The following is a 6,230-nucleotide window of genomic DNA, read 5'->3' on the forward strand; positions in this document are numbered from 1 at the left end:
TAGTGGCGCTTGAGCATAGTTATGATGTTTGGACGAGGGATTACGGATATAGGCCTGTAGATATAAAATAATGTAGTAAGGCTTATATTGTACTGTTTATGCTTTTGATCTGTACGAACATGACATCCCAAGTCTTTTAATGAAATACATTTCTATGGAAATGCTTTTGATAAATCTTTATCATATTTTGTTTTGGGACAAATTCCGCAACACTTTTATTTAAAATGTTACTCTGATTTTTAAACAAAGCATAAACAACCGGTCTTTTCTGGCCGTGATTTTGGGGATGTCACACTGTTGTTGTACGAAAACTCAATTAAGGGTAAATGAATATCCCACGAGTTTCGGAAAACTAATATGCAAGATCGGAGCATATCCTCTAAGGTTTGGATGGTTCGTTCACTCTGGCCTTCTGTTTATGGGTGAGAAGTTGTGCTCATGTCCAAACGTGTTCCTAAGGACTTTTGGAGGGACTGCCAAAATCGTGAGGTAAATCTACTGTCTTTGTCAGAAATGATAGAGATTGGCACCCCATGAAGTTTGACGATTTCCTTAAGGTAGGTTCGGGTCAGTTTTTCAGGCTTGTCTATCTCTTTGATTGGTAGGAAGTGAGCGGACTTAGTCAACCTATCCACTACCACCCAAATGGTGTCGTAACCACTCGGCGTTCGGGGTAGCTTAGTGATAAAGTCCATAGTGATCATTTCACATTTCCATTCCGGAATCTCTGGTTGTTGAAGTAATCCTAAGGGCTTTTGATGCTCGGCTTTACCTTTTGAGCAGGTCAAGCACTTGCTTACATACGTAGCAATTTCTGCTTTCATGTTTGGTCACCAGTACAACCTCTTTAGGTCTTGGTACATCTTGTCGGATCCGAGATGGATAGAATATCTCGTTTTGTGAGCTTCATCCTTGACTAGACTCCTAATTTCTCCGAATTTGGGCGTCCAAATTCGGTTCATGAAATGTCGTGTCCAATCATCCCTAAGCTTGAATTGCTTTTCCATTCGTCGTAGGGCTTCTTCCGCAATGTCTTCTTCTTTTATAGCTTCGAGTTGGGCTTCCCGAATTTGTGTACTTAGATTGGAATGAATGGTCATGGTCAGTGCACGCACACGTCTTGGCTTCACATGCTCTTTCCGACTCAGAGTGTCAGCCACTACATTAGCCTCGCCAGGGTGATAACGAATTTCACAGTCGTAATCATTTAGCAGTTCTACCCATCTTCGTTGTCTCATGTTGAGTTCTTTTTGGTCGAAGATATGCTGGAGACTCTTGTGATCTGTAAAGATTGTGCATTTAGTACCATACAAGTAGTGCCTCCAAATCTTTAATGCAAAAACTACCGCTCCAAGCTCAAGATCACGAGTAGTGTAGTTGACCTCGTGCACTTTTAGTTGTCGCGAAGCATAAGCAATCACCTTTCCTCTCTGCATTAATACACAACCCATCCCTTGACGAGATACGTCACAGTAAATGACAAAGTCTTTTGTCCCATCAGGGAGTGATAGGATTGGTGCACTGCCCAATATGTGTTTTAACTTTTGGAATGCAGCTTCCTGCTTATCTTCCTAGTTGAATTTCACATCTTTCTGTGTTAGTGCGGTGAGAGGCTTGGCCATTTTGGAGAAATTTTCGATAAACCTTCGATAGTAACCAGCGAGTCCTAAAAATTGGCGAACTTCTGTCGGCGTTCTCGGTGCCTCCCAATTCTTGATTGCTTTAATTTTTGCGGGATCCACATGTATCCCTCTATTGCTAACAACATGCCCTAAGAAATGCACTTCTCTTATCCAAAATTCACATTTGGAAAATTTTGCATATAATTTTTCCTTTCTCAACAGTTCCAATATCAATCGTAGATGTTGGCCGTGTTCCTCCTTTGTTTGTGAGTATATCAAGATGTCGTCAATGAATACAATCACAAACTTATCCAGGTAAGGTTTACAAACACGGTTCATTAGATCCATGAATACTGTTGGGGCATTCGTTAGGCCGAAAGGCATGACAAGAAACTCGTAATGACCATACCGAGTTCTGAATGCTGTCTTTGGTATGTCGGTTTCCAATACCTTGAGTTGGTGGTATCCGGACCTTAGGTCAATCTTGGAGTAGTAGCTAGACCCTTGCAGTTGATCGAACGAATCATCGATTCTAGGGAGTGGGTATCGATTCTTTATCGTTAACTTATTTAGTTCTATGTAATCAATACACATCCGAAATGATCCATCCTTCTTCTTGACAAACAGGACCAGGGCTCCCCAAGGAGAGAAACTTGGTCTTATGAAACCCTTGTCCAGAAGTTCTTGTAATTGGCTTGCAAGCTCTTGCATCTCGGAAGGAGCCAATCTATAAGGTGACTTAGCTACTGGTACGTCGTATGGGGTTAGGTCGATTCTAAACTCAACTTGTCGGTTCGGGGGTAATCCAGGTAGATCCTTGGGAAAGACATCAGGAAATTCACATACCTGAGGTATGTCTTTCAATTCCTTTGTTCCACTCTTCTTATCCACTATGTGAGACAGAAAGGTATAACATTTCTTATGTAGATATTTCTGCGCCTTCGTGCAAGAAATGAGCTTAAGGTTTTTCCCATACTTATCCCCATAAATGGTTAGGATCTCTCTGCTTGGTAGGGTTAATCGTACGGCCTTCTCATAACACAAAATCTCGGCGTGGTGAGGAGAAATCCAATCCATTCCTATGATAATGTCAAAACTACCTATGGGAATAGTCAAGAGATTTATGTGGAAAGTGTGGTTGTTTAGAGTTAACAAGCAATCTCTTAGGATTTCGGTTGTGCTTTCTATCTGGCCATTTGCTACTTCTACTTCATATGCTGTTTCTGATTTGTTAGACTCGTGATTTAAAAGTTTTTGAAAAGATGGAGTTATAAAAATTTTATCGGCACCGAAGTCAAAAAGTATTCTAGCATACAAGTTATTAACAAGGAACGTACCAGTGACCACTGGCGGATCCTAAATTGGCATCCCTGTTTCCTATCACAAAAGCTCTCCCACGGGCGTTCCCACCTTTATTCTTCCATTTTGGGCAGTTTCTTGAGATATGCCCTTTCTCCTTACAGTCGTACCATGTCCTTTCTTCCCCACTGCCATCACTAGTATCGAAATTTTGATTTCCTCCTATATTCATAACTTTCTTACAGTAATTTGCAGTATGTCCCTTCTTGTTGCACTGGGTGCAATGGTAACAATCTCCCAGGTGGTTTCGATGGCAGACGTTACACTTTGGGTAATTGTTTGTGTAGTTCTTTTATGGTGCAGGTGTTGTTGTTACGGCTGGAGTTGCCGCATAGACCTTCTTAGTTTCTTGCTTCTTAGGTGGGTTTGATTTTCTTTCAGGAAATTTCCTTTTCTTGTTTGATTCAGACACAGGGGTTTCAACTCTAGCCTCCATGTTTCCCTGACTAACCTCATTGTTGGTCAGTCGTTTAGCCATATTCTTGGCGCTTTCAAAGGTTGTATGTCTCGAAGACATGACCATACCCTTGATCTTAGGAGACAGAACCCAAATATAACGTTCCACCTTCACATGCTCAGGGGTTACTAGAGTTGGACATAGCAAGGAGAGGTCATTAAATCTGGTTGTGTAGGCTTTAATGTCTGAACCTTTCATCTTAAGGTTCCACAACTCGTTTTCCAGATTTTGAACTTCGTCTCTGGGACAATACTCTTCTATCAACATGGTTTTTAGTTCACACCAGGTCAAAGAGTTGGCAGGGATAATGCCTAGTGACTTAACTTGGTCGTTCCACCAAGTTAGTGTCGCATCCATGAAAGTACAGGCAGCAAAGCGCACCTTGCTATCTTCAGCACAGTAACTGATCTGAAATACAGACTCTATCCTTTCACACCACCGGGTAAGACCGATCACACCTTCGTTTCCAAAGAAGTACTTGGGCTTGCAGTTCATAAAGTCCTTATAGGTGCAAACCCTTCGAGTCTCGGTAGGATTAATGTTTGAACTACTTCCATGCCTAGCCTCGAGTTCTTCAATTTCAATGATGGGGTTTCTTGCATTTGCGCTTCCCGTGTTTGTCATAGCGATCGCAAGTCGGTCTGCAATTATTCGTTCCATCTCTGTTGTTGTTTGTGGGAGTCCCGTCTCAGGGGTTTGTGCAGCAACAGTCGGCGTATCCACAATCGGAATTTCCGTTGGCCGAGAGTTGGGTCGGCCCTTCTTGGGTCGAGATGTTGTGGGGGGGACTTCCGTTTCCAATCTTTCGGTTTGGGGTCTATTTCTCAGTCGTTCACTCCTCTTTCTTGGCGGCATGATTTTGATCTATTTAATCATTTTAATTGTAAAAGTTTAATCAACCATGTTTTTAATGATTTATAATGTTTTGCAAGTATTTCCGAATGAATTTAATCAACTAACACAACAACCATCACATAACGACACATAATAATAATAATAATAATAATATATGCTTCATATATTTCACATAGTCATTTCCAAGTTTTACATTCACTTACATTATCATAAAACTACTACATGCTAGGGTCGATAAATTTACATGTTTACAAAAAGAATCGACCGCATCAAAATTTGCAAGAACACAACGAGTTCTTGCATCCCTTCCTTTTACACCATAATTATATTATCCGAGGGTCACCTACGACCCATACCCTATTACATATCCGAAATTTTATACCAAAATTGGCAATCACCTTATGACTTGCCCTAAAACCTTCACTAATCAATATTCACTCGACCCCAAACTAACCCGATCCAAAGTTGCGAGATAGTGCATCCAAGATCTCTTGGATATGTTCCTCCACACTCCCCACTCTCTCTGACACTCCTCTAGCTACAACATCTGCCTCGACGGCCCGCTGCAATGCCTCTCGGATCTGCCCCTCAGTCTCTAGCCTGCGAATCTCCTATGTGATCATAAAATCGTAAATGAACTGAGTCCTGTTCCGATCTTTCTTCATGTCCTCCTGGTCTCGTCTCCTCTGGGCTCTCAGCTCCTCAATTTGTCTGGCTCGCAGATCATCGTTGGCACCCAAGGTATGTACCTCACCACCTATGGCCTCAACTCTATGGCCAAGTCGCAGGGTGCGGTCAAACAAGTATGACAGTCTATCCTCCTCAGTAGTGGTTGGGGGTTTCGACTTCGAGCATTGCCCTACCTCAAATCGATGGGTTCCTCCCTGGTCTCGGACCCATTCATTCACAACATCGGTTATCCAAGCAGGATCATGCATCCTCATCTCTTGAATCGCACGAGGGGCTTCAGATACAGGGTTTGGTGCAGGCTCAACGGGGGCAGCGTGGTACGGGTGGAAGTTTCCGGTGAGACTCGGGAATCTGTGGACTCGCATCCTAGGCTTCTTCTTCTTAACACCTCCGCATGTGGGAATTGTCTTCTGTGCATGTTTCCGATTACGAGGTATACCCGAGCCCAGGTAGTAAGAGGTAGGAGGTGGCGATGCAACAGGTTCTTCCTCCTCAATAGGGGTTGCTTCTCCCTTGGACTCGGATGCCTCGTACTCCATCTCTTCTTTGGCCTCCAATCCAATATCCTCAGAATCCTCGTTAGGATCCACCTCGGGCTCTTACTCCATATCCCCCGGTTCCTCGGTAGGATCCTCCTCGAGCTTGTTATCCCTTATCAGTATCGGCATCCCAGCGGCCGGTGGAGCAGGGAAATACGGATCCCCTGGTAGGTGGTAAAGCGAGTCCACCTCTTGATCATTTCGTCCCACTCTTGGCGATTTTTCCTATAAATAAATTTATTTGTCGTCAGTGTTTACATATTCACAGTTCTACATAATTTTAATTATTCATGAGTACATTTTTATTTTATAGATTTTTTTGCGTTTAATAGATCAACTAATTCGCTTAGTTTCAATAGTGCGTAGAATCTTACCAAAATAAAACGTAGGCGCGCAACTAGGTTTAGTTGTGGTACGACCTATGTACTAGAGAACCTAATTGATTATTTGACTTTTAAACTCTTGTTAACTTAACTTATTCAAAAATTTTAATTTATTTATAACTTATAGATGTCGCTTGTATGATTACATTTCCTTAGCCTTTTGATTTTATTTTATCACGCGTAGTTTATATGAACAAGTATTTGATCATAGGATCGTCGACCTAAGGGGGGAAACCTACGCGTACTAATTATTAGACTTATAGGAATAAGTCTATTAGTGGTATGATATAGGTTTTAGGAATACTTAAACCTATTAGAGTAAGCC

Source organism: Lactuca serriola, chromosome 1 (genome assembly GCF_051521515.1).
Source record: "Lactuca serriola cultivar US96UC23 chromosome 1, Lser_US96UC23_V15, whole genome shotgun sequence".
NCBI lineage: Eukaryota > Viridiplantae > Streptophyta > Magnoliopsida > Asterales > Asteraceae > Lactuca > Lactuca serriola.